A 27,705-nucleotide genomic window follows, 5' to 3' on the forward strand; every position below is an offset into this window, starting at 1 on the left:
AGGAATCTAAATCCCTGCCCCCTGCACCAACTCCTCAGCCACACATTCATTTCCTCTATCTTCCTATTCGTACCTTCACTAACACGAGGTACTGGAAGCAATCCTGAGATCACTACCCTGCAGGTCCTGCTTTTCAGTCTTCTGCCCTATTCCGTAATTTCTTATTGCAGAATCTCATTCCTCTTCCTACCTATATAATTTGTGCCAACTTGCACAACAACCTCCGGCTGCTCCCCCACACTCTTGAGGATGCCGTGCAGCCGCTCCGAGATATCCTGGACCCTGGCACCAGGGAGGCAACACTCCATCCTGGAGTCTCGCCTGCTGCCGCAGAATCTCCTGTCTACACCTCTGATGATGGAGTCTCCCACCACTATGGCTCTGCCTGACGTCACTCTTCCCTGTTGAGCCTCGGCACCAGGGTTGGGATCACAGCCCTGGCTACCACTCAATCTTGTCGCATTGTCTGCTCCCAAGAGAAACCTGTTTTCATTAGATTCAGCCACGGGGTCTCACACTTTAGATTTTTTAGATTTAGAGATACAGCGCGGAAACAGGCCCTTCGGCCCACCGAGTCCGTGCCGCCCAGCGATCCCCACACATTAACACTATCCTACACACACTAGGGACAATTTTTACATATTACCCAGTCAATTAACTTACGTACCTGTACGTCTTTGGAGTGTGGGAGGAAACCGATGATCTCGGAGAAAACCCACACAGGTCACGGGGAGAACGTACAAACTCCGTACGGACGGCGCCCGTAGTCAGGATCGAACCTGAGTCTCCGGCGCTGCATTCGCTGTAAGGCAGCAACTCTACCGCTGCGCTTTACTCACCAAGGCACTTCACCTCAACCTGGCTGCTCCCCCTAAAGCAAGCCCTACTTTTACCTGCTGTTCAATTAGCTAATTAGCTAATTTACAAATGTGGTTACCGGTTTTTAAATGACCCACTCTGGAAAAATTCACCAAGGCTTTAACTTCCCGCACTCGCTCCTTCACCTGGCGCTCCTCGGCTGACCTTGTAGGTATGTGTCGACCTGTTGATCATTTGAAGATGAGACATTATAAATAAAATCTTCAGCATCAAGAAGAGTTGTCTTCTGCTGAATTGAATTGAGGTTATTTTAGATGTTAAGGGGAATTGATAAAATGGTGAGATTATTTCTGTTGTTCGCTTTCAGACCAAAGACCATAGTCTAAAAATTGGAATAAGGGCTTTCAGGAGGGGTTGGAGTGAAAATTTGAAACTCACCCCTGTGAGCAGTAATTGATTCTAGGTCATATCTTCATTGAAGCTGGAGACTGATAGACCTGCGTAAACTAAAGGAACAGATAGAAATGGGCCATGAGTTTGTACCTTGCTTTAAAACCTAGGCTAAAATGGCGATCTACTGAGGAACCATGCCAATTTTATCTGGGGCCACAAATTTACTTGTAAAATATCCTATTATGGCTGGACCTCTAAAAGGGGCTTTGCTTAACTGGAACTATTGCTGGAAGTAGTGTGGCAAAATAGATTAGACTCGTGGTAAGAGCAGCAGCAGAGACTCACGAGCAAGTGTACCAACTTGCCTGCCATTTCTTCAGTGGACAGAAAAAAGCGCAAATTTCGAATCAAGTGTAGCCTCCTTGCCTCAGCCTCCTGAGCCAAAGACTCACACTTTACTCACCAAGGCACTTCACCTCAACCTGGCCGCTCCCCCTAAAGCACTCTGTGAAGTACGAACAGAAATTGTGCAACACCTGTGGTAAAAATCAAAACAGTTGGAGTCCTCCAAAAACAAGTGAAAGACCGCCTGAAAAAGAGCTCATGGCATTGGGGGGATTGGAAACTGGCAATAGCATAGACGGCAAAGAGAGAGAGTAAATGGGTCTCATGTCCCCAAAGTTCTTGGTCCTCAGTTATTTATGTTATATTAATGATCATGAGAAGGGGGAAGGAGTTCGGTATCTAAGTTTACCAATGACAGGAAATAGGTGGGAGGGCATGTTACAACAAGGGTGCTTAGACCTTGTATATAGATTGAGTGAGTGGGGAAATACTTGGTTAATGGAGTTTAATGTGGGAATGTGTAAAAGAGATACCAGATGTGTAAAGTATAAGGGATCTAGATCTTTTTCTCTTTGTTCCACGTGTTCTACTTGCATATGGCTTGATTGTATTCAAGTATAGTATGATCTGATTTGATTGGATAGCATGCAAACAAAAGCATTTCACTATATCTCAGTAGATGTGACAATAATGAACCAACACAAAAAGCAAAGTTATTGTACTCAAATCGCAAAAGCCTAATTGGCAGATGCAGGAAGTGGTTAGAAAGGCAAATGCATGTATACCCTTATTGCAAGAGGGTTGGAGTTTGGAAATAGGAAAGTAATAATTGTACAGGATCACACCTGGTGTATTGTGCACACTTTTAGCCCTTTACCTTAAGAAAGAATGTCCTTGACGTTGGAGGTTGTCCAAAGGAGATAATCTTGGCTAATTGCTGGGTGAAAGGTTGTACGATCCTGAGCAGCTAAGGAAATTAGATTGACATTCTGGAGTTTAGAAGAATGTGATGTGACCTTGTTGAAACATGTAAGAGCCTGAGGGGGCATGACAGGACAGATAATGAGATTCCCACTAGCTGGAGAATCTTGCAGAAAGTACCAAATAGAGGGCAGTCACTTGAAACTGAGGACCAGAGAAATGTCTTGCAGAGATTGTTGTTGAATCTCCGGAATGCTCTACTTCAGGCAGTTGTGGAGGCTGGATCGTTGCTGGGATTTAAAAAGGAAGGAGGCAATTTTTAATAAAGTTCAGGGAATTAAAGGCCATATGAGCCTGACACAAGCAGAGATGAGGCCTGGGCAGACCAGATCCAATCATATGAATGGTGGGGCAGGCTTGAAGGGCTGAATGACCTATTCCTTCCCTTATTTTCTAACTTTGAGAAATCTGTCCCATTGGCACCCACAGGGGAACCCATTGTTGTCTCCCACAACAACCCTTCCATTCCTTTGAGGATGCTGAAATGAGCCTTCTTTCCAAGCTGGGGTCTAGTGCTGCAACAGCTATGTCAAGCCTGCAGCTTCATGCATACGCTACCACTGGCACAGCAGCAGGTAATTCACAGTTGCATCAAGCACTGTGTGTTTTAGGAGGTGCCTAGCATGTTTACCAATTAGTTGTGCATCAATTCAAAACCATAGCCCATAAAAAATAACGTTGGTAATGCAATTATAGTGTTTAATAGCCTAATGGCTGTAGGGAAGAAGCTGTTCCTGAACCTGGATGTTACAGTTTTCAGGGTCCTGTACCTTCTTCCCGAAGGCAGGAGTGAAATGAATGTGTGGCCGGGGTGGTGTAGGTCTCTGATCATGCTGGCTGCCTTTTTGAGGCAGCGACTTCTATAAATCCCTTCGATGGTGGGGAGGTCAGAACCTGTGATGGACTGGGCAGTGTTCACCACTTTTTTCAGTCTTCTTCACTCCTGGGCATTCAAGTTGCCGAACCAGGCCGTGATGCAACCAGTACTGTGACTCTATCCATTAGCAGCAATCCCAGCATTTAGATTGGAGTTACTGAGGGAATGTGATAGACTGCAGTGCTGAGAGAGCCTAACGTAATATTATCTGCTTCACTTAATATCGCTGCCAATTCGGATGCCACATACACCATGTGACCACAATATCTTAGGCTTTAAAATGAGACTTTGAGAACTATAAGGGGCTGTCGATGTTCACAAAGCCTTTTCAAAACAATGGATGTGGAAGGTTGAGATTTGTGAGGGATTAGAAATATTGCATAAAGATGAAATTTGCAATGCCAGCAGTGAATTAAAGCAAGAAAATTCATAGAATTCAGTCCAAATAGAATTGCTATTTGTTTCTCATTGTGCATCATATTTCCTTCTGCAGGATTCTTTTCCTCCACATAGTTCACATTAGCTTGCTTGTAAATGATTGTAGCTTGCCTATAGTAACAGAATACTCGTCAACACAAAGGAGTTCTGTAACTGGAGGAGGGTGATGTGTGATTTGCCTTCTGTAGTCATTAGTACAGTGCACCACAATAGTGCAGCCTCTTGGCTGTGAAGGGTCGCTCGTCGTCTTTCAATACACACAAAGGCACAGAGTTTGGAGTTTGAGAGGTTTCACCACAGGATTAACATGATTAAAGTTAATTTAACATCCATATAAAAAAGACTGTTACCAAGTAAAAATATCATCAAATAATATAATGTTTTAAATGCTCCCAAGCATCTTAAAATGTACTTGGCAGTATACCATTTTGCCACTGAATGCATGTTTTGTCATAATTATTTGGCTCCACACAAGGATTGTGCAGTATGTGATATGCACTCAGAATACAATCCAGTGCCTGTTGTTGGACTCCCTGACATTCAGCTTTTTATTATTTACTGACCCAGGTCTGTGTACTTCAGGAATCAAAACCAGTTCACTGATACTGATTTCATATTTCAGCATTATTTGCAGTTACATTTGACACCCCAATTCTAGCAAACCAATAGGTTATTTCAAACAACTATAAGATAACCCCATCTTGACTCAGAATCAATCTGCTCTGCATGGTGTAATAAAAAGGAACTGGTTTACACCAAGGATAGACACAAAATGCGGAAGTAATTCAGCGGGCCAAGCAGCATCTCTGGAGGAAATGGATAGGTGACGTTTCGGGTCGGAACCCTTCGCAACTTGTTTCAACAGTTCGCAACAATGTATCCCTTTGGGGATCACACCATCCCTAGCCAACAATTGTCCTATCAGGGAACCACCTTTCCTGAGGTCATCTATTGCAGGCCCTGATTTATCCTGGTCTTTTTTTGTTTCCAGTTCCCCGCCCCCACCTCACTACAATCAGTCTGAGGAAGGGTCCCGACCCGTAACATCACCTATCCAGTTTCTGCCTGACCTGCTGAGTTACTCCAGCATTTTGTGTCTATCTCTGCTCTGCATTTCCTTGTTTTTGTTTTTGTCCCAATGTTGTCGAAACTATTCCAAGCATTTGTTTATTGCTCTTTAAGTCTCAGGGTAGTCTTACCTTCAGCCACAATTGGTGGGAACGTCTTTATTAAGACAAGAATGATCTAAAAAACAGGCATAAAAATTGATAAATGGATTACATGTCCAATAGAATAGATAAAGATGGGTCCCAACCCTAAATGTCGCCTACCCATGTCCTCGAAAGATGTTGCCTGAGCCGCTGAGTTACTCCAACACTTTGTGTATTTTTTAGGTAAATCAATAGTTCCATCAAAATGTCTCTCTGCCCCTCATGCCAGTCAGTTTTGATTGGAGGAACACACAAGGCAGAGCAGATGCAAAAGCACAGGGAGCCATTTACCCAGTCTTGAATCCTCTCACTGCTCCCATGTGATCCCATTGCATCTGTCACTTTGCTGCAAGCAGGAGTGACGTGACGTGGATAAATCTGTCCACTAGGGCTATTTGATGTTCTCTGATGGTCAATGATGCCGTCTGTGTCAAACAAAACTAACTCTGTGCAAACACCCATTAGGACCCTTTATGTGGCTCCACTTCACAGTTTTTAAATTCAATAAACTGCCACCGTCTGCTTCCCCGAACCATACACCTGAACGTTATTAATCATTTGGTGCCAGTTTCTATCCATCTGCATCACCGGCATGTGTAAAGAAAACCACTTGGTATACACCACCCCAGACTTGGGATGGGTCACATGCCCCACTGAAAATACACAGCCTTGTATCTTTATATTTGCTGGTTGGTATGAATAAAATGCCCTGTTTTTATTTAGTTTAAACTGATAACAAATCAAGCACACAATCGGAATAAGTGGTATAATTGTGCAATTTATATGCAACCTGAGAAAACACTGGGCCATGTCATTAAGCAGCAACGTTGCATGCAGGGGCAGTGAGGGTGGATGGTGGTGGACCTGAATCAGAGGCACTGCTGGAGAAGGAGGGAGAGTGACACGAGGACTGTGAAGGTGAGATGAGAGGGGAGATGAGAGAGACTACAGAGGGTGTAGAGCAGAGGACAGAGACAGGAAAGGGAGCATACGCAAGGCAGGAAGGAGGGACCCAAGCAGCAGGATACAAGAGGGAGGAAGGGGGTTGTGAGAGTTGGAGGGAAGAGATTGAGGGAGGGTAGGAAGAGGCAAGGGATCAAGAGGGACACTGGAGAAGAAGAGATTCAGGGACATGGAGGATCAAAGACAGGGTGATCCAAAGGTGGGTGGGAGGAAAGCAAGGAGGGAATAGCAGGTGCAAGTGCCAACGTCTACTTAGTTTGTGCGTGTGCACATGCAAGTGTTTGTGCACATATATGTGTGGGTGCCTGGTGCATCTGTCTGTGCGTATCTGTGCGTGTGTGCATGCATACACAAATAGTTGCATGCACGTGTGAGTACATATGAAAAAGTATTCTGAGCCCTGCATGGCCAGAGTTTGCTGGGAGCACAGAGGAAATGATTCAAGGGTGTTTTCAAAGCCTCCTTGAAAAAGTGCCGTATCCCGATTGACTCTTGGAAATCCTTGGCCCATGACCATTTAAAACGGAGAAGGAGCGATCTGGAAGGCACTGGAATTCCTGAGTGCATTTGATGGCAACCCATGGCAGCCTAGAATGATCAGCTGGACGACCCAGATTACCCATCTGCCCACGCCATTAAACACCACCTGCCTCACCTGCGGCAGAGTTTGTGGCCTCAGCGACCTCCTCATGGCCCACAGAGCTTCAGTGGATCTTCGATCCCGAGCGACTGCCGAGGAAAAATTGTGTCAATGGAATATATTTTGAAGCTAAAGGTTGTCCCTCACTTTGGAGGGCTTTTCCTCAGGCACTAGATTATCTTCTGTGCCTCAACTACACTTCAAGTTTTGCATATAATTAAATAGTATAAAGAATGCTGGCAAGAAATTAAAATTTGGAAAGGATCACAGACAGGTTCAATTCTGTCCTCAGATGGATTCAACTAAGTATAGACAATAGAAAATAAACAATAGGTGCAGGAGTAGGCCATTCAGCCCTTCGAACCAGCACCGCCATTCAATGCGATCATGGCTGATCACTCTCAATCAGTACCCCGTTCCTGCCTTCTCCCCATACCCCCTCACTCCGCTATCCTTAAGAGCTCTATCCAGCTCTCTCTTGAAAGCATCCAACGAACTGGCCTCCACTGCCTTCTGAGGCAGAGAATTCCACACCTTCACCACTCTCTGACTTTGATTGAGACATGGGAGACTGCAGATGCTGGAATCTTGAGCAATAGATAGCCAGCTGGAGGAATTCAGTATCTGGAGAGGGAAATAGACAGACCATGTTTTGGGCCGAGTCTCTTCTTCATTCAACACAATTTGCTGCAATTTCTTGCGGTCTTGCATGACGCTGTTCCCAAACCAAGCTGCGATGCATCCTGTTAAAATGTTTTCTACAGCATTCTATAGCATGAGGTGCTATTCTTCAAAGGTTATTTGCTAATTTGATCAACATGGTTAAAAATTATATTTTACCCTCCTGAAGCCACTGCATTCAGTCACATTGTAGTGTCCATCCATACTGGTACCTCTGGCTCAGATGGGTTAAATCAGAATAGATCGAATCATCCTGTCTTGGTTAACTGAGTAAATCAGCAAATGGTTCACTTACACTTTGAGTCGTTGGTTGCATGAGTAAATATTGAAAGTCAAATATGTTCATCATTTCCCTTTAGGATACAGATACGCACAGAGGATTCCTGATTTTATTCTTCTGAATGTTGAAGAAGTTCAAAGGTTCAAATTAACCCTGATTCTTTTTATTTGACTGTTATGATCCAGCAAAATGTCTAACCATTAGCTGGCTCAACATTGACAATCTTCCTTAAGTCAAATCTTTACGTTTGTGGCACGCTCTAGAATTTGAGGCTTGATCCGGCTGACTCTTTAATAGGAAATGTTTGTTTAAAATCTGGAACAAATTCTCTGTTTGTTTGCTTTGAAAATTACAGAAGATCTTGTGGCTCAGTTTGAGGGGGTAGTGAGGTTCTATGTCCTGAGCAAAGTTGCTTCCCCCTCCACCGGAAATAAGCAAATAGTTTATTTATCAAGGTAGCAGAACCTGCTATGTGTAAATTAGCTTCACTTTTGCCTGTGGCCCAGTCACACTCCTCATTAAGCTTTATTCACAAAATGCTGGAGTAACTCAGCAGGTCAGGCAGCATCTCGGGAGAGAAGGAATGGGTGATGTTTTGGGTCGAGACCCTTCTTCAGTCTGAAGAAGGGTCTCGACCCGAAACGTCACCCATTCCTTCTCTCCCGAGATGCTGCCTGACCTGCTGAGTTACTCCAGCATTTTGTGAATAAATCGATTTGTACCAGCATCTGCAGTTATTTTCTTATACTCCTCATTAAGCTGTTCTCTGTGACGCCCAGAGGAAGCGATGAGGCACCAGAGAGATGGAAATGCTTCTTTTCCTCTTTACGTAGGCGATTAATATTCCAACTGCTCCCGATGTTGATCTATTCTCACTCAGGAACACGTGAAGGTCGCTATGCAGAGAGAGAGGTTGGTGTGGCTCCAATCCAGGAGTATGCCCTGAATCTTGGAAAATATAATAGAAAGTAATCTCTATCTTGGTGCAGTTATGGGTGGGCTATATTAAACCAGTGGCAAAACAGTCACCAAACAATTTTTAAGAATGAATTGAATTGGAGAATGGCAGTCCTGCCTACCTTCACTGTTGAACTGGTGTTCAAACCGGTTGTGTCTGTGTAAAATGCAGCTAATTAACATGGTGAAGGTGGGCAGGACACTGGTGTTCAAATCACTGGCTAATGTGTTTTTTTTAATGACACATTACTGTTCAGGGAAGTATCTCGGCTTGTAATAAATGTATTACCATTTTGTTTTGCATGCCTTACACTCTCTCCCTAAGAAGCTTTGCTTGGTGTCACGCATCTACAGTCATTGTCAGTGATGCTCCCAGCCAGCTGCCAGGTGCTGTGCGGGAGCCGGTGGGTGAAGGCAGCCAACTATACCAGAGTGGGAATGTTCCCCCTGCCCAGCCCATGCCAAGCAATTCCCCAAACAAGAGAAAAGTGCAGTCAAGCAAGGATTTTATTACAGAAGAAAGACAAACAATTTTAATGCATTTTAATCTGCCAAAGTGAATTGTGGAGATAACGGTATGCAACACTCTGAAATCTGTTCACATTTCTTATTTATGTGAACGTGTAATATTGAAGCGAATGATAAATATTTTACTGAGGCAATATAAATGGAAGTTATTACTAAATTTTAATTATTAATAACTATTGATGCTCCACAAATGAAAATATATCGTGCAATTATTTAAAACATAAATCTGTTATTTTAATAATAATGGCACCTTTTACAATTGTGATGTGTCCAACAATAATTTATACTATTGGAGCGATATTTATTAGAACCAATCGTTTATTTATATATTGTCGATATATTGTCAGTATATTACAGGAATTTAATTAGATTTTTGACGTTCAATGCTCTGGCGATCGCTATAAGGTTTACAATATTAATGGAGCTTATATCAACAAGGATATATTGGATAGAGACTAAAGGAACTGCAGATGCTGGTTTACAAAATGTAACATGAAGTGCTGGAGTAATTTAATGGGTCAGGCAGCATCTCTGGATTAATTGCAGATAAGAGTTGCTCTTGGCATCAAGATCAGCACAGATATCATGGGCCGATGTACTGTTTAATGTCCTCTATTCTATGGTAGATATGAATAGGCGATGTTACGTGTCAGGAGAAGAGTCCCGACTCGAAATGTCACCTATCCATGTCTTCCAGAGATGCTGCCTGACCTGCTGAATGACTGTGGGGTATTTTGCAATAAAATGGGTATTAAAAGTGGGTGAGTAACAAATGAGGTAAAATTTAAGTGTGTGGTGTTGATCAGAAAAGCAATATGCTTTTTTGAGTATAAACATGTGCGGATTATTTACTGAGAATTTTACTGTGACTTTAATACTTATCAATATGGAAATCGTCCAGATAAATTTGTAGCAATAAAGACATAGTCCTTGAGTTGCTAATTGTCAAAGATGGCTGGACAATGATGTACATTGATGTATATATATAGGAACTTCAAGAAATTGCAGCATTTTCAAAATAAATAATAATCAACATAGAAAATTAGGACTGAAAGCTTACAGTATAATGACCAATTAACCATGAGACTTACATGACTGAAATGCTGGTCTAAAAAGCCAATATTGAACGTGGAGTTTCATTCCTGCTAGTAAATCATCCTCGGAGAGTTTTAAAATTTAGCATTTTTCATTACTTCTTTTGCTTTACGTTGTTACTTTTCATTCGGTGTACTAATCTTTCACACTCTTAACTAAATCTTTATTTCCTTCTCTGTCGCCACCCTAATTTCACTCTAGGAAATCCTACTTTTCGCTTTGACCTTACTCTGCTTCTCTCTCAATGCATGAACCTTACTGGGAAGCGGGAGAGAGAGCTAGCATCCAGAAAGAGACTATTATCAATTTGCTCGAGCAGGATTTGTGTCACAACATTTTTGGGAAGAAGGTAGGAATCTAACTGGCATGCAGTGAAACTTCTTGGTTCAGCAGTATCTGGCTGGTGAGGTCTGATCTGGGATCCTTACTTATCCAGTATAATGTATAAGGCATGACTTTGCATTAAAAAGCTTATAATCATCAAAGATGGCTGGGCAATGTTTGATATATATATATATATATAAACCAAGAACAAAATAAATATAATAAATAAAATAGTAGGGATGAGATATAAAAAATCCAGACTAAGGAGATAAAGTTTATTTTCCATGATTGAATCACCATCTGAAAGGTTCCACCTCACAGTGCCCAAAACACTGGACAATACAGTAGCGAACAGTTGTCTGCATCTTCAACCTCCCCTTCCCCTACCTGGCTCCACTACCATCTTCTTTAGACTGCCTCCATCTATCATCCACCTGCCTCTATCTCCCAACGCTACCCCTCCCCCTCCCCCTCCCCCCGCCTGGCCTGGGGAAGGAATGTTGAGGACCACCTGTTGCACTACCATTGATTTGTTCTTTTCAGGTCATAAAGGTCATAAGTGATAGGAGCAGAATTAGGCCATTTGGCCCATCGTCTGCTCTGCCTTTCAATCATGGCTGATCTATCTCTCTCTCCTAACCCCATTCTCCTGCCTTCTCCCCATAACCCCTGGCACCCGTACATCAAGAATCTATCTATCTGTGCCTTAAAAATACCGATTGACTTGGCCTCCACAGCCTTCTGTGACAAAGAATTCCACAGATTAACCACCTTGCATTTCTAATTGTGTTTTGCACTAATGGCTTGGGTAGTTTTTGCAGTCTTTAAAAAAAAATTGCGTGTAATTCAAGTATAATTTTGGTGTTTGTGTCTTTGTCTATGTGGGTGGGAGACAGCTGCAGGCAAGATTCTTCATTATACCCACCCTCTGCACACTTCTGCATATGACAATAAACTCGTCTTGACTTGACCATCTGTCCATCGTTTTCCACCCTTCCTCAGTACACCACTCGCCTCTATCTCATTACCTCCCCTCTCCTCTTTATACAGGATGTCTCCCCTCTCCACTCTCCGTTCTGACCTTAAACATCGACTATTCCTCTCCCCTCCCACAAATGGTGCTCGACCCATTGAGTTCCTTCCAGCAGATTGCTTGTGGCTTGGTATCCCTGCCTGATTTCCATGCTTTTGCTGCAGAGGTGTTGTTAGGATGAAATAATGTGATCAATATCTTTCACTGAGGGGCTGATGCCACAATTGCTCCAGGAGTGGAGCAGGTGATGTCTACAGCACTCTCTGGCTCCTTTGCCAGATGAAAGTAATTCATGTGCAGCATTCAATCAAATCCTCCAGTGATGACGCATTTCTTTAATATGTCAAAATCTCAGAAACAATGTACTTTCCAGAAATCTACAGAGTGTAATATATGTGAATCTTGGGGGACTTTCCTCAGGTTTTTCTTGCAGTAGAACTGGTTCCAGTACAAAATTTTGCAGATAATAATTTTGCATTTTAAGAAAGGCACAAAGTCTATGTTATTTCGAAATATTCTTGTGTGAGGAAGGTATTTTAAAAGTCCTTTACAGAAATAGGATCGACTATCTGAATTATTTAATGATACCCCAAGGTTGGACAACAGAAAGTACATTAATTTGTGAGGAAATTGTTTTCTCCTCTCCTCTTCTGAAGGAGATTGAGTGGCTCTGGGGCAATTACACAGCAATCAATTAAATAACAAGCATTGGCTGCTGTACGATACCTCACCAAGTGACAGCGGAGAGTTTTCCTGATGAATGTTAGTACCGTCCTTTATGGATATTTGGGTCGGTAATAAGAAGTGAGGGGAAAGGGTGAGGCAAAAACTGGTGAGTGATAGGTGGATTCAGATGGCGAGAGGAGTTCTGGCATAAAACGTTGTCTGTCCATTTCCTTCCACAAATGCTGCCTGGCCTGCTGAGCTCCTCCAACATTTTGATTTTTTACTCCTCAATAGTTAGCAATGTTTGCTTCTGTCATTCGTTTTCTAAGCAGGCAGCAGTGTGACCATGTACAAGGCTTATTGGACAACAATTACATTCCTTCCATCATTTGCTTCCGTAGGACTTGATTGAAAGATACAGCATGGAAATAGGCCCTTTGCTCCACCAAGCCCAGGCCAAGTCAACCTAGAACCAATTTTATAGAGTCCAATTAACCTACAAATCCATATGTCTTTAGGATGTGGGAGGAACCCAAAGCACCCGGAAGAAACCACGTAGTCACAGTGAAAACGTGCAAACTCCACACAGACAGCACACAAGGTCAGATTCAAACCCGGGTCACTGGCGCTGTGAGGCTGCAGTTCTACCAGCTGTACCACTGAGCCGCCCTTCCAAATTGGCAAAAGTTCTACATAGCAAACATTCATTCTCACTTGAAATTGAATATATAACTTAACCTCAATCAAAACTACTTAAAGCCAGAATAGGGTGTATCCTGATATGTCTGGGGGTGAGAATGATCAAGTGTCAATGAAGGGAATGATAGCTGTGAGACAGGGTGCTGCACTGTACTTTACAAATGTTTACCTTTATACAGAAACTTCACAAACAGTGGCTTGTTCTAAAGTCTGATGTAACACAGGGAGAAATAGCTGACAGATTAATCATCTTTACCCTTGAGCTTTCCTAACTTAAAACTGTAATTAGAAATGTTTGTGAAAGGTTAGCACAAAAACCAATTGAACATGGAAGGTTAAAAGTCGTGAATGAGCCCCAGCATTCCACAGCTGCGGAGGTGACTACTTTACCAGAGTTCAGAGCTAACATAAATAAGAATTGCAAACATTTATGTAGCCTACACCACGCTCTGAAATGACCCCAGGCATTAGCAAACAATGAATTACTTCAAAACACTCTGGCTGCAACAAGTGCCTTGGGAAGACCCAGCAACAGACCAGCCATTGCTTGCAGAAGCATTCTGTCATAAAGGTCACGTCGCCCAGCTCTGCAATAAACTTTCTTTGCAATTCCCATCTCATTTTTGTGGAGTACCCTCTGTTTTTAATTTGTTTGACCTCTGGGCTGTTTTATTCTGTGCACAGTGAAACCTAATTTCTGAGTTGTGCCAAATGTTGTCCCAGTGGCTCGACAGGTTTATCCAGTCAGCGACTGAGGCCCAGGAATCGAGGAAGCTCTGGATTCCAACAGCGTTGGGTCATCCGGTTTCGGTCAGGACTGTACTACACTCTGGTATCAAGTGGACTTGGGGATGGAATAATTCTGGAGGCGGCGTTTGTGTTGGTTGCAAGTGAGAACATTAAACATTATCTGCCTTGGATGTAAAGGTCCTGCAGTTTAAATGGTATTCACAATCTAGGCCCCCTGTCCCTTTCCACCTATATCTCTCCCGCTGGCTTTACATTTCATCCTCCTCTCTCTCTGTGATGCTTTTGTCTCCTTTGTCACCTGCTCCACCCATCTGCCATTCCAATCTCCCTCACCTGTATCCACCTATCACTTGCCAGGCTCTGTCCCACCCCACCTCTTTTCCAACTTTCTACCCCCACTGCAATCAGTCTGACCCAAAAAGGCACCTGTCTATTTCTTCCACAGATGCTGCCTGACCTGCTGAGTTACTCCAGCACTTAGTGCTTTGCTCAAGATTCCAGCATCTGCAGTTCCTTGTGTCTCTCATGAATAATCATGACTTTGGAAGCAGCACAGCAGGGAGTCAACACCTTCATTTGTGTGAAGGTGTTTCCTTCCCTTCCTTCCTTCCTCCCTTCCTCCCTTCCTCATTGAAGAAGGGAAGAGAAGGAAAATAAGTTGTGCAATCAAAAAGACTGCACGTGCTGGATCTCTCATATTTTTTTAAATGCTCTAAAAACTCAGGAGGTCAAGCAGCATCTGCGGGAAGAGAAATGGTCAATGTTTTAGACAATAGACAATAGGTGCAGGAGGAGGCCATTCGGCCATTCGGCCATTCGGCCCTTCGAGCCAGCACCGCCATTCAATGTGATCATGGCTGATCATTCTCGATCAGTACCCCGTTCCTGCCTTCTCCCCATACCCCCTGACTCCGCTATCCTTAAGAGCTCTATCCAGCTCTCTCTTGAATGCATTCAGAGAATTGGCCTCCACTGCCTTCTGAGGCAGAGAATTCCACAGATTCACAACTCTCTGGCTGAAAAGGTTTTTCCTCATCTCAGTTCTAAATGGCCTACCCCTTATTCTTAAACTGTGGCCCCTTGTTCTGGACTCCCCCAACATTGGGATCATGTTTCCTGCCTCTAACGTGTCCAACCCCTTAATAATCTTATACGTTTCGATAAGATCTCCTCTCATCTAAATTCCAGTGTATACAAGCCTAGTTGCTCCATTAAATATAAAGACCTAAATTGTGCAGAGTTTCCTTATCAGTATGATGTATACTGCTCATTTAATCCTCACATTCAGCAAAATGCCGTGGTGGGCTGTGTGTAAAGTGGCAGGCGAATCTTGCTACTTTAGATTCCCAGGACCAAGTTGACAGCACTGTTGTACTCCACCCTTCCCATTGTAATAGAAATGACCACCTTACAAGGAATGGGTGATGTTTCGGGTCGAGACTCTTCTTCTTACTGATTCTGAAGAAGGGTCTCGACCCGAAACGTCACCCATTTCTTCTCTCCTGAGATGCTGCCTGACCCGCTGAGTTACTCCAGCTTTTTGTGATACCTTTGAGTCTGAGTTAATGATGTGCTTTATCAGTTGCATTTAGATGAACATAATGAACTTCTTTAAGTTAGTGAAGATTGACACGAAAAGCTGGAGTAACTCAGCGGGTCAGGCAGCATCTCTGGAGAAAAGGAATAGATGACCCTTCTTCTTCTGACCCGCTTAGTTACCCCAGCTTTTTGTGTCTATCTTCTAAATCAGCATCTGCCGTTCCTTCCTACACATTCTTTATGTTGCTTTTGGATGTGACTAACTACTAGAACATCCTGTGTGACAGAATTAGATGAGTGTAAAACAAACTGCAGATGGTGAGCTGTAGTGATCTGCCAAGTGTGCATGGAATCGTATTATGATACATCACAGAGGCCATTCAATCCGTTGTATGTATGTCAGCTTTATAACAGATCTGACCAATGAAGTCAAATCCCCAATTATTTTTCTAACTTCCTTCTGAAAGTTGCCATTGAAAAGTCTTTCACCACCTTTCTGGCAGTGGATTCCCATTCAAGTTAAGTGGAAATATTTCTCCTCGTGTTGCTTCTGATCCTTTTGCCAATTGCTTTATATCTGTGCCAACAACAACTTGTATTTATGTAGCACTGCAAAGCCAGCAAAACATTCCAAAGCATTTCACTGGAGCATTATCAAACAAAATCTGTCAGCATATCCCGTGACTATAAAAGCACATGAGTCCTAGGGATGCATTTTAAAAGGAGAAAAAAAGCACATAGATGAAAGTTTCTGAAGGTAATTCTAAAGTTTGGATCCTTGGCATCTGAGGACTAGAGAGATGAGATTAAGGGATTAGTAACAGAAGAACAGAGATATTTGATATGGATTGCGATTCCTCTGGTTACCAACTCTTCTGCCACTATGAACATTGTCACTTTTTTATAATATCAAAATCTTTTATGGCTTTGATCACCTCCATTAAATCTCCACTTGACATTCTCTGCTCTAAGAATCGCTATAGTTTCTCCAATATCTGTAAATTATGCAAGATTTCCATGCCATCCAGTAAATCTATCTTGCACCCTCCCAAAGGCCATGGACATAATTTCTACCATGTGCCCACAATGCTCAAGTCAACCATAGTTTCATAATTTACCTGTTTTTGGACACTATCTTCTCATCCTCTTGGCCAGTCTCCTGGGATATAGGATATCTTTCTCCTATTCCGTGGAATTTGATATAGCGAATAAGGCCAATGTGGCTGAAGGCTGATAAATCTCCAGGCCCTGATGGTCTGCATCCCAGGGTACTTAAGAAGGTGGCTCTAGAAATCGTGGCCGCATTGGTGATCATTTTCCGCTGTTCTATGAATTCAGGATCAGTTCCTGTGTTTTCCCACTTTTTAAGAAAGGAGGGAGAGAGAAAACAGGGAATTATAGACGTTAGTCTGATATCGGTGGTGGGGAAGATGCTGGAGTCAATTATAAAAGATGAAATAGCGGCACATTTGCATAACAGTAACAGGATCGGTCCGAGTCAGCATGGAATTACGATGGGGAAATCATGCTTGACTAATCCTCTGGAATTTTTTGAGGATGTAACAAGGAAAATGGACAAGGGAGCGCCAGTGGATGTAGTGTACCTGGACTTTCAGAAAGCCTTTGATAAGATCCCGCATAGGAGATTAATGGGCAAAATTAGAACACGTGGTATTGGGGATAGGGTACTGACATGGATAGAAAATTGGTTGGCACAAGGAATTAACAGGTCCCTTTCAAAATGGCACGCAGTGACTCGTGGGGTATGCAAGGCTCAGTGTTAGGACCGCAGCTATTTACAATAATGATTTAGATGAAGGGATTAAAAGTAACATTAGCAAATTTGCAGATGACACAAAGCTGGGTGGCAGTGTGAACTGTGAGGAGGATGCTATGAGGATGCAGGGTGACTTGGACAGGTTGTGTGAGTGGGCAGATGCATGGCAGATGCAGTTTAATGTGGATAAGTGTGAGGTTATCCACTTTGGTGGTAAGAACAGGAAAGCAGATTATTATCTGAATGGTGTCAAGTTAGGAAAAGGGGAAGTACAATGAGATATGGGTGTCCTTGTACATCAGTCACTGAAAGTAAGCATGCAGGAACAGCAGGCAGTGAAGAAAGCTAATAGCATGTTGGCCTTCATAACAAGAGGAGTTGAGTATAGGACCAGAGGTCCTTCAGCAGTTGTACAGGGCCCTGGTGAGACCCGACCTGGAGTATTGTGTGCAGTTTTTGTCTCCAAATTTGAGGAAGGACATTCTTGCTATTGAGGGAGTGCAGCGTAGGTTCACAAGGTTAATTCCTGGGATGGTTGGACTGTCATATGTTGAAAGAATGGGTCCTGTATACACTGGAATTTAGAAGGATGAGAGGGGATCTTATTGAAACATATAAGATTATTAAGGGATTGGACACCCTAGAGGCAGAAAATATGTTCCCGATGTTGGGGGAGTCCAGAACCAGGGGCCACAGTTTAAGGAGAAGGGGTAGGCCATTTAAAACAGAGATGACGAAAAACGTTTTCACTCAGAGAGTTGTGAATCTGTGGAATTCTCTGCCTCAGAAGGCAGTGGAGGCCAATTCTCTGGATGCTTTCAAGAGAGAGTTAGATAGAGCTCTTAAAGACAGCAGAGTCAAGGGATATGGGGAGAAGGCCGGAATAGGGTACTGATTGTGGATGATCAGCCATGATCACCGTGAATGGCGGTGCTGGCTCGAAGGGCCGAATGGCCCACTCCTGTGCCTATTGTCTATTGTCTATTTTCTACTCTCTATTGTTAGACAGGTACATGGATAGACACAAAAAGCTGGAGTAACTCAGCGGGACAGGCAGCATCTCTGGAGAGAAGGAATGGGTGATGTTTCAGGACCCAAAACGTCACCCATTCCTTCTCTCCAGAGATGCTGCCTGTCCTGCTGAGTTACTCCAGCTTTTTGTGTCTATCTTCTGTTTAAACCAGCATCTGCAGTTCCTTCTTACACAGGTACATGGATAGGACAGGTTTGGATTACAAATAAATCTTTACTCGCTGCAACTTTATAGGTCCATTAATCCAATAACACACCAAATAAATATGTAATAATCAATAATACAATAAATCAATAATCAGTAATACTAGGTGAATTAATTATCTGAATGGTGTCAGATTAGGAAAAGGGGATGTGCAACGAGACCTGGGTGTGCTTGTACATTATTCCTTGAAAGTAAGCATGCAGGTACAGCAGGCAGAGAAGAAAGCAAATGGCACGTTGGCCTTTATTGCGAAAGGATTTGAGTTCAGGAGCAAGGAGGTCCTGCTGCAATTGTACAGGGCCCTAAGAATAAGGGGTAGACCATTTAGGACTGAGATGAGGAAAAACATTTTCACCCAGAGAGTAGTGAATCTGTGGAATTCTCTGCCACAGAAGGCAGTAGAGGCCCATTCACTGGATGTTTTCAAGAAAGAGTTAGATTTAGCTCTTGGGGCTAACGGAATCAAGGGATATGGGGGAAATAGCAGGAAATAGCAGGAACGGGGGACTGATTTTGGATGATCAGCCATGATCATATTGAATGGCGGTGCTGGCTCGAAGGGCCAAATGGCCTACTCCTGCACCTATTTTCTATGATTCTATGTAACCAGATCAAGGGTTGGGGTGATGACTCTACCTTGCCTGACACTGGCTGACACTGAGATTGTGTCCGTTGTGGACATAATGGTTAATATCATTGGTTGTGTGATTTCATGAAACAAATGTAAGATGGTGACAACACAATACATTTGTACAGCCAAGATTCCCAGTTACTTGGAACAACCTTGATAGTTTGCCTCCTTCGAAGACATGTACAATATGCATGTACTCCCAAGCTCTGAGCTCTGTTCAATGTTGTGCCAATCTCTATATATTGGCACTTCTCATTCTTCCTGCCAGCATGTAACATTTTTCAATTCCAAACTCTGCAGTTATCTGCTTATGTATCTGCAGCTTTTTGCCGTTATATCTTTGTCCAGGTCATTATTTTATATTAAACAGTATCCAAACTAGACTGAACTTCCCTCCACCCTGAGAATCAATTGCTTCAGATTGCGGCACGGTGGCAGCGGTAGAGTTGCTGCTTTACAGCGAATGCAGCGCCGGAGACTCAGGTTCAATCCTGACTACGGGTGCTGTACTGTAAGGAGTTTGTACGTTCTCCCCGTGACCTGCGTGGGTTTTTTCCGAGATCTTCGGTTTCCTCCCACACTCCAAAGACGTACGGGTATGTAGGTTAATTTGACTGGGTAAATGTAAAAAATTGTCCCTAGTGTGTGTAGGATAGTGTTAATGTACGGGGATCGTTGGGCGGCACGGACTTGGTGGGCCGAAAAGGCCTGTTTCCGCGCTGTATATATATGATATGATATGATATGATATGATTACAGATGCTAGAATCTTAAGCAAAAAACAAACCACTGGAGGAATTCAGCGGTCAGGCAGCATGTGTGGAATATTGAAGAAGAATCCTGATCTGAAACGTCGTCTGTCCATTTCCCTGCACAGATGCAGCCTAACCCACAGACTTCCTCCGGCAGTATATTCTGTGTTTCAGGTTCAGATTCAGTTTAGTTTATTGTCATATGCACAAGGATGCAATGGAATTCGTTACTCACATCAAGTTCACAGAGTACACACTAAACACGTAGTTCTGCCACAACATGAATGTTGCATTCCTGAGAAACCTCATATTATAGACAATTGGCTCGTAAAACAGTTGTGTCAATGAGATAAAGGAGATAAGGGGCTAGAAAATGTCAGACTCGCATCTACAAAGCATTCTGGATCATTAACAGCAAAGGAAATGCTCATCACCACAGTCTGTAACCTCATGGCCCAGCACATCCCTCTCTCCATCATTACTGTCATGCCAGGGCAACAGCGCTGGGTCAGTGAGGTGTGTGGAGGGGCATATGGGAGCCGCACTGCGATACACAAAGATAATGAGGTACGAAACATCACCTACTCCTTCACTGCAGAGATGCTGCCTGACCCGCTGAGTTACTCCAGCATTTTGTGTCTATCCGGTATAAACCAGCATCTGCCGTTCCATCCGACATACAATGAGCTGCCAGCCTGGTGAAGGAGCAACGCAAGACAACAGCATTCAATAGTGAGAGCCATGGGACCTCATGACCAACTTACTGAACTGCAATCCTACCACATCCAGTCATGGTGGTGGAAAATAACGTTTCTAACAGGGTGAAGAAGCTTCAAGAAGGATGCTAATGGGGAAGAAAGGGTGACCTAAATGCAGTTTATAAGGTTAAAAATCTGTTTCCCAAGACAGGGGAGTCTGGAACTAAAGGGCACAGATTGCAGGTGAAAAGGGTGAATTGAAAGGAGATGTGAGGGTTACATTTTTCACATCAAAGGTGTTAAATATCTGGAACAAGCTGCCTGAGGAGATGGTGGGGCATACAAACCACAATGTTTAAAAGGCTTTTGACAGGTACTTGGATAGGAAAGGTACAGAGGGATACGAGTCTAATGCAGGCAAATGGGATTAGTGTGGATGAGCATAATGGACAGCATGTACAGGGTGAGATGAAGGGCTTGTTTCTACGCTGGACAATTCTGTGATCCCATGAACAATTTCAGCAATGGCATGTTCCAGTATGGGTGTGCTAAAGACAAGACTGAAGCATTTACAACGACAGTATATTCAGTGAGAAGTACTCAGTGGATGATCAATATTAGCCGGCTCCTGAGATCACAAAATCCAGTCTCCAATCAATGTGATTCACTCCACATGGTACCTGAGAAGTGAGAGCATTGGACTGAGGAAATACTCTGTGGTCAGACTACCTCTCACAAATGCGAGGTGTTGCATTTTGGTAAGACAATGCAGGGCAGCACTTACACATTAAGTGGCAGGGGTCTGGGAAGTTTTGTAGAACAATTATTTTTTAGACTTTTAGACTTTAGACTTTAGGAGATACAGCGTAGAAACAGACCCTTCAGCTCACCGAGACCACGCCAACCAACGATCCCCGTACACTAACATTATCCAACGCACTGGGGACAATTTACAGTTTTACTGAAGCCAATTAACTTGCAATCCGCCAATTAACTTGCAAACCTCCACGTCTTTGGAGTGTAGGAGGAAACCAGAGCACCTGGAGAGAACACACGGTCACAGGGAGAACGTACAAACTCTGTACAGATAGCACCGGTAGTCTGGATCGAACCCGGGTCTCTGGTGCTGTAAGACAGCAGTTCTACTGCTACGTCACTGTGCTGCCCCTAAAGAGAAACGTAGGGATGCAGGTACAATGTTCCATGAATATGGCGACACAAGTAGACAGGGTGGTGAAGAAGGCGTTTGGCTCATTTACTTTCATCAGTCAGGGTATTGAATGCAGGAGTGGGGATGTCATGTTACAGCAGTGTAAGAAATTGGTAAGGCCACATTTGGAGTATGATACATGGTTCTGGTCACACTTTAAACTGGAAAGGGTGCAAAAAAGATTTATGATGTTAACAGTTATAGAAGATTAATTGTAGTGGGGGGGGGGGAGAAAGCTGAGAAAAGAGGTGGGGGCAGAACAAGGCATGACAACTGATAAGTGGATATATATGGGGGGAGGGAGGGGGGGGGGGTTCATTGGCAGATTGGTGGGCAAAGCCCAGGGTTGAAAAGAAGAAAAATGGCTTTAAGATAAGGAGAGAAGAGGAATAAATAGTGAGGCCAGACGAAGGGATGTAGGTGGAAGGGGATGACAGGAAAGGGACAGGGAGTAGTCTGACAAATGGGTGTGCATCCAGGTGGGGCATAGGGGAGAGAGGAGGGAAAAAGGAGGGTGAGGTGGTTATTACCTAAATTCAGCATTCAATGGCCAAACCGTTGGGCTGTAGCTACGCAAACGGAATTATGAGGTGCTGTTCCTCCAGTTTGCATGTGGCCTCTCTCTGACAAATGAGGAGGTCCAGGAAAGAAAAGTCACAATGGGAAGGGGAGTTAAAGGGGAGTTAGCAACTGAGCGATCCAGTAGGCCTCGGCCTGCTAATTGACACTAAATGTGTTTTCTGTTATAAAAAATATCCTCTGCAACTATTCCACAGATCTAGGCAGATCTTCAGATACTTCACTCCTGCATGAGCATGGTGGGGTTGTATTGCAGGGCAGATCTTCGGGGAATGAGCATGATTTCTATATCCTAGACTGTATGTGATCTTAATTCGCCATTATGTTGTAACTTCATCCAGAGACGCCTAGCTCCTCAGTTTCAACCGGAATAAGGAAAGAGATTGATAGAGCACCTACAGAGATGACATTTCATTTGCCAAAGAATCTATAACTAGGGGTACAGGCTCAGTATAAGAATTCGGCGATTTGGAACTGAGATAAGGAAATATTTATGTATGTAAATTTTGAATATTTCTTTATGTCAATTTTGTAAATCTTTGGAATTCTCTATTTCAGCAGGCAGTGGAGGCTTAATTGTTAAGTATGTTCTGCTAAATCTTTAGACGTAAAAAGAGGACAGTGGGATTGGCTTTCACTGCTCTTATTGAATGGCAGAACAAGCTACATGACCAGGTAGTGCACTGCTACTTATATTTCTAATGCACTTAAGTAAGGCCCGGCACAACCAACTCAGGAAAATTGGAGATAGACATAAAATGCTGGAGTAACTCAGTGGGACAGGCAGCATCTCTGGAGAGAAGGAATGGGTGACTTTTCGGGATGCAGGCTGAGACTGACTGAGAGTCAGGGGAAAGGGAAACATAAGATATAGACGGTGAAAACAGTTCCCTTGTTAGTTGCCTGCTAGGTGAGAACAAGAAGCTGGTGCGACTTGGGTGTGGAAGGGATGGAAAGAGAGGGAATGCAGTAGTTACTTGAAGTTAGAGAAATCAATATTCATACCACTGGGTTGGACAGAAACGTAACCTTCCTGACAAATTTTTAAAAATTGCTGTTTAAAAATGTCTAACATGACGGTGATATTGTTCGAAAATGATTAAAAGTTTCTTTATTTATTTTACTATCTGAGGACGTCAGGGCCTTCTAATTGGGCAAGTGATTAAAAATGCGCATATTTGTATTATATTGAAGGACTGGGCCTGGGGACAATTTCAATAAACACTGTTTTGTGCTGAAAAAACTACTGAACCATTGGTCATTGGAATGAGGAGGGAGGGGAAATCGGAGTACTTTCCTTTTTATTGCCACCATACAAGTGTTGAACAAACTTGCCAAGGATGCCATAGTCTGAATGGGACCCGCCCATCCAAACCACATTGTAGGCGTCTGCACCACAGCACAAATTAAAAAGCAAACAATGAACCTTCTCCTGAAGCAGAACAAAGGGGCCAGTGTAACAAGGAACGACACGGCCAGCACTGTCTTGCATTTTTGTTTTGACTATATTTCCTGTTTATAAAGGACAGGCATCTATTGTTCAGGGAAGTGTAATGCGGTTATTCGAAGCAATCAGTCTCCATAGGAAATTGGTTAAAAATAACAGCAGGGGAATAGGGGGTAGTGCACATGTCCTAGTTTATGCACAGCTCTGCTGATAACTTGACGTAGGCTCACGACACTATCAGCTGCCCAGCTTTTGTTTGTACGAACACATTAAAAACCCCAGTGTTTTTTTATCGCTGTCTCCACATTATTTTGCTCAACTCAGACGAAAGACAAAGGGAGAAATCTAAGTCATTTGAGAGCAGTTCTAAATCACAAAAAGATGTAAAAGCTCTTGAGTCGAGAGGATGTGGGGAAGTGGTGACGGGTGGGTTACGTCCATGGTAACCAGAACATCCTGGTGCCTTCATTTTAATACAGAAAGAAGTATTTTTCTTTTGAGAATTGTATACAGCTTGGTCTGCTTTGTGAATAGAAAATATTAATTCCCAAATCAGTATCTTGCTCCGGATGGGCACATTGTGAAGTTGTCAACCTTGGCTGCCTTGATAGGAAAGTAAGATATACTTTGGTTTTGTCCTTCCATTCTCTGTAACGCGTATTAAAATGGAGAGTGGGTTGTGTTGATGTAATCAAGACTGAGAGAAGAGGCTATGAGATGTGAGAGCTATTTTGACGTAGGATAATGTATTTTTATTCTGTATCTAGGTGGGAGCCTGTACACTTAATTGAGTTATTTCATGTTGTTGGACTGAATACATATCATGCCATCCAAACACCGCACCAAGGTCATCAATTCCCTCTATGGACATTTCTATTTTCAAAGTTATATTTATAGAAGTATTATTTTCCTTTTTACACTGAAGATTAATACAGCCCAGCACGAACTGCAGGGTTTAGTGCACGAAAACACTAGTCTCCCTATTCGACTGTATCCCGTTGATAGTCAGCCCTGACCACGCCAGTCTGAGCATATGCTGAGATGTAAGGGGATCGACAAGTGAAAGAGATGCCGGTAACTCTGCATTCTCTACCCAGACAATGGTCTGCATCTACTTGCACTCTCCCTCCATTCTGATCTAAGTGCACAACTCCAGCACAATCTCACCTGCGGCTCTTGTCCTGGGCAAGTGCCATGCACCTGACCTGGGCAGGAAATTCAGGTCAACTCTTCTACAGTGGCATGGTGGCACAACGGTAGAGTTGCAGCCTTACAGCGCCAGAGAACCGGGTTCGATCCTGACTAAGGGTGCTGGCAGTATGGAGTTTACTCGTTCTCACTCGTTACCGCGTGGGTTTTCCCGGTTGCTCCAGTTTCCTCCCACAGTCCAAAGAAGTGTAGGTTTGTAGATTAATTGGCTTTGGTAAAATTGTAACTTGTCCCTCGAATGTAGGATAGTGCTAGTACGGAGTGATCGCTGGTCAGTGCCAACCTGGTGGGCTGAAGGGCCTGTTGCTGTGTAGGGAGGAGCTGCTGATGCTGGTTTCATCTGAAGACAGACACAAAAGGATGGAGTAACTCAGTGGCTCAGGCAGCATCTCTGGAGAAAAGGTTTTGGTGACATTTCGGGTCTGAAGAACGGTCTCAACCCGAAACGTCACCTATTCCTTTTCTTCTTTGGCCTGTTTCCGTGCTGTATGTCTAAAGTGTAAAGTCTTCTGGCTCAGCTTCCATTAAACTGAGGACACTCTGAGGCCTCACCTTTACACGTTGTTGTATCGGGCATTGCTAAATGACTGGGAGGTTTTGCCTTCAATAAAGGATGTTCTGTTAACAGGTCTAACTCTGCCCTTTGCATTTATCATGCTGCAGCACAGAGCTGTAGGCACTATAAGCAGCAATTTCAGGACTTCGCCGGACACTGGAAGAGAGAGCATTTTCCAAACACCAGCATTTTAAAGAATTGATTGTCAAGAGAGCATTTAATTGTGATAGGCACCAGGACTGGAACAATGAAGACATTATTGTCTTGGGTGGAGTTCCATGGAAGAGTCTTCCCTCTATTAAAAGGGCAGGACTGCTGGGGCAACTCCATTGAGGTTTCTCAGCCACCATGACTATCAGAGTACAGTGGTGCAGCTGGTAGGGTTGCTGCCTCACAGCGCCAGAGACTTGGGTTCGATCCTGACATCGGGTGCTGACTGTGTGGAGTTTGCATGTTCCCCCTGTGACTGCATGGGTTGCCTCCCGCATCCTAGAGATGTGCTGATAGGTTCATTGCTCTTTGTAAATTGCCCCTAATATGGAGGGAGTGGATGGGAAAGTGGGTTAACAGAATGAGTGTGAATAGGTGATCGATGGTCAGCATGAACTTGGCAGGCCAAATGGCCTGTTTCCATGCTGTATCTTTCAATCAATCAATCTCTTATTTCTAGCATGTTGTCATTTTGTTTTGCAGGGTGTCGTGATGTTTTCTCATCTTCCAGAACAATAACGTGAAAGAGAGCTGGCAGAAGTATGACCTATTCTCCTCATGTAACCAGCACTCCTGCCCCACCCATCCCTAAAACCACCACAACTCCTCCCAGTAATGGAGTTGTTGCATTGAAGAACTGACCGTATTTGTTTTTGCCCAAGCCGCAGAGACTGTGCAGGGTGGGTCAGTGCTAATTGTAGTTCAATCTGGTGATGTGTTGCCTGTTTTGCAAGAGCCATTGTTCTCAGTGGGAAGCCTGCCGCAGTCATGGACAATAGTGGGTTGTTCATTTATAAATGTGCTCAACATCATGAACTGAATAAACCGCCTGGCAATCTGAAAATCCATATGTGTAATAATCTATTTTTAAAGCAATGTGCCTTGTTTTTGTTTCTGAGCTTTTGTCAGCGTTCTGTAATGATTTTGCTTGCAGTGAGAGTTGCAGTTAGTGATGGCACTGGAGTCAATCAATTGTACTCACACCTTCCTACCTACTTCAATTATCTTTATATAAAACTCAACTGCTGTTACACATGCTCGGAACATCAGCTTCCCATTTACATGCATTTCAATTGTTTTGACAGAGCTAAAACGTTTCAGTCAGAACTGAGCTGAGGAAATGAAAAGGGAGGAGATGCTGGTGAAGAGGGGCAGCCATTTACTGGGGCGTGGGTTGTGGCTGAGCTAAGCTTATGTTTGGCATCTTCTGCAATAGAAATGGGAGGAGCGTGGGAATCCTACAAAGCAGTGGAGCAAGTAAATTAATTCCCTGTGGGTTTCTCTAAAAAAAACGCTTACTTTTAATGTTATGTGATGGGTGCAGTTTATCACAATGTCCAGTGTAAGGATAGAAACAAGGAACTGCAGATGCTGGTTTACAAAAAATGCACAAAGTGCTGGTGTAACTCAGCGAGTCGGGCAGCATCTCTGGAGAACAAGGATAGGTGATGTTTTGGGTTCAGCCCTTCAGTGAATGGGGGGGGGGGGGAGGGGGGGCGTGGAATGAGAAAAAAGCTGGAAGAGAGGAGGGGCAGATCAAAGCCTGGCAAGTATTGGTGGATACAGGCGGGGGGGTGGGGGGGGGGGGGGGGGGGTGGGGGTGGGGGTTGATAGGCAGAAAGTTGGACAAAGGCCAGAGATGAAAAGACAGAAGGTGCGAGACGAAAGGATTGAGTTGCGAATTGTAAAGCTAAACAAGGGAATGTAGGTAGAGGGGAGGGGGGGGGGGAGAGAAATAGTTGGAGTCCAGGTGGAGCACAAGAGAGAGAGAGAGGGGGAAAAAGAAGGGGTGGGGTCTGGTAGTTACCTAAAATTACAAAATTTACATCTCCTGTAATTGCAATGGAGAGTGGGTGGTTTGGGTGGGAAGAGATGAATGAATCAAGGGGTTGCAGTGGGAGTGGTCTCTGTGGAAGGACCAAAGCGGAGGAGATGGGAAGATGCGACTGGTGGTGGGATCACATTGGAGGTGACGGAAATGTTGGAGAATGATGTGATGGATGTGGAGGCTGGTGGAGTGAAAGGTGAGGACCAGGGGAACTCTATCCTTGATCTGAAGCTAGACACAAAATGCTGGAGTAACTCAGCAGGTCAGGCAGCATCTCCGGAGTAAAGGAACAGGTGAAGTTTTGGGTCAAGACCCTTCTTCAGACTCCTAAAGCATTGACATAGGTCGGGAG

The 27,705-nt window shown here is 43.7% G+C and overlaps 1 long non-coding RNA gene across 1 annotated transcript in view; it reads left to right on the plus strand.

Moving 5' to 3' along the window:
- The first annotated feature begins 8,984 nt into the window (after window positions 1-8,984).
- Window positions 8,985-27,705, plus strand: part of LOC144600556 (uncharacterized) — a 44,796-nt gene continuing 26,075 nt past the window's right edge. Inside the window, exons 1-3 of the long non-coding RNA XR_013548154.1 lie at window positions 8,985-9,160; window positions 10,410-10,557; window positions 26,009-26,205. This is a non-coding gene — a long non-coding RNA (uncharacterized LOC144600556). The remainder of the gene's footprint in view (window positions 9,161-10,409; window positions 10,558-26,008; window positions 26,206-27,705) is intronic.

This window comes from Rhinoraja longicauda, chromosome 1 (genome assembly GCF_053455715.1).
Source record: "Rhinoraja longicauda isolate Sanriku21f chromosome 1, sRhiLon1.1, whole genome shotgun sequence".
NCBI classification, from domain to species: Eukaryota; Metazoa; Chordata; class Chondrichthyes; order Rajiformes; family Arhynchobatidae; genus Rhinoraja; species Rhinoraja longicauda.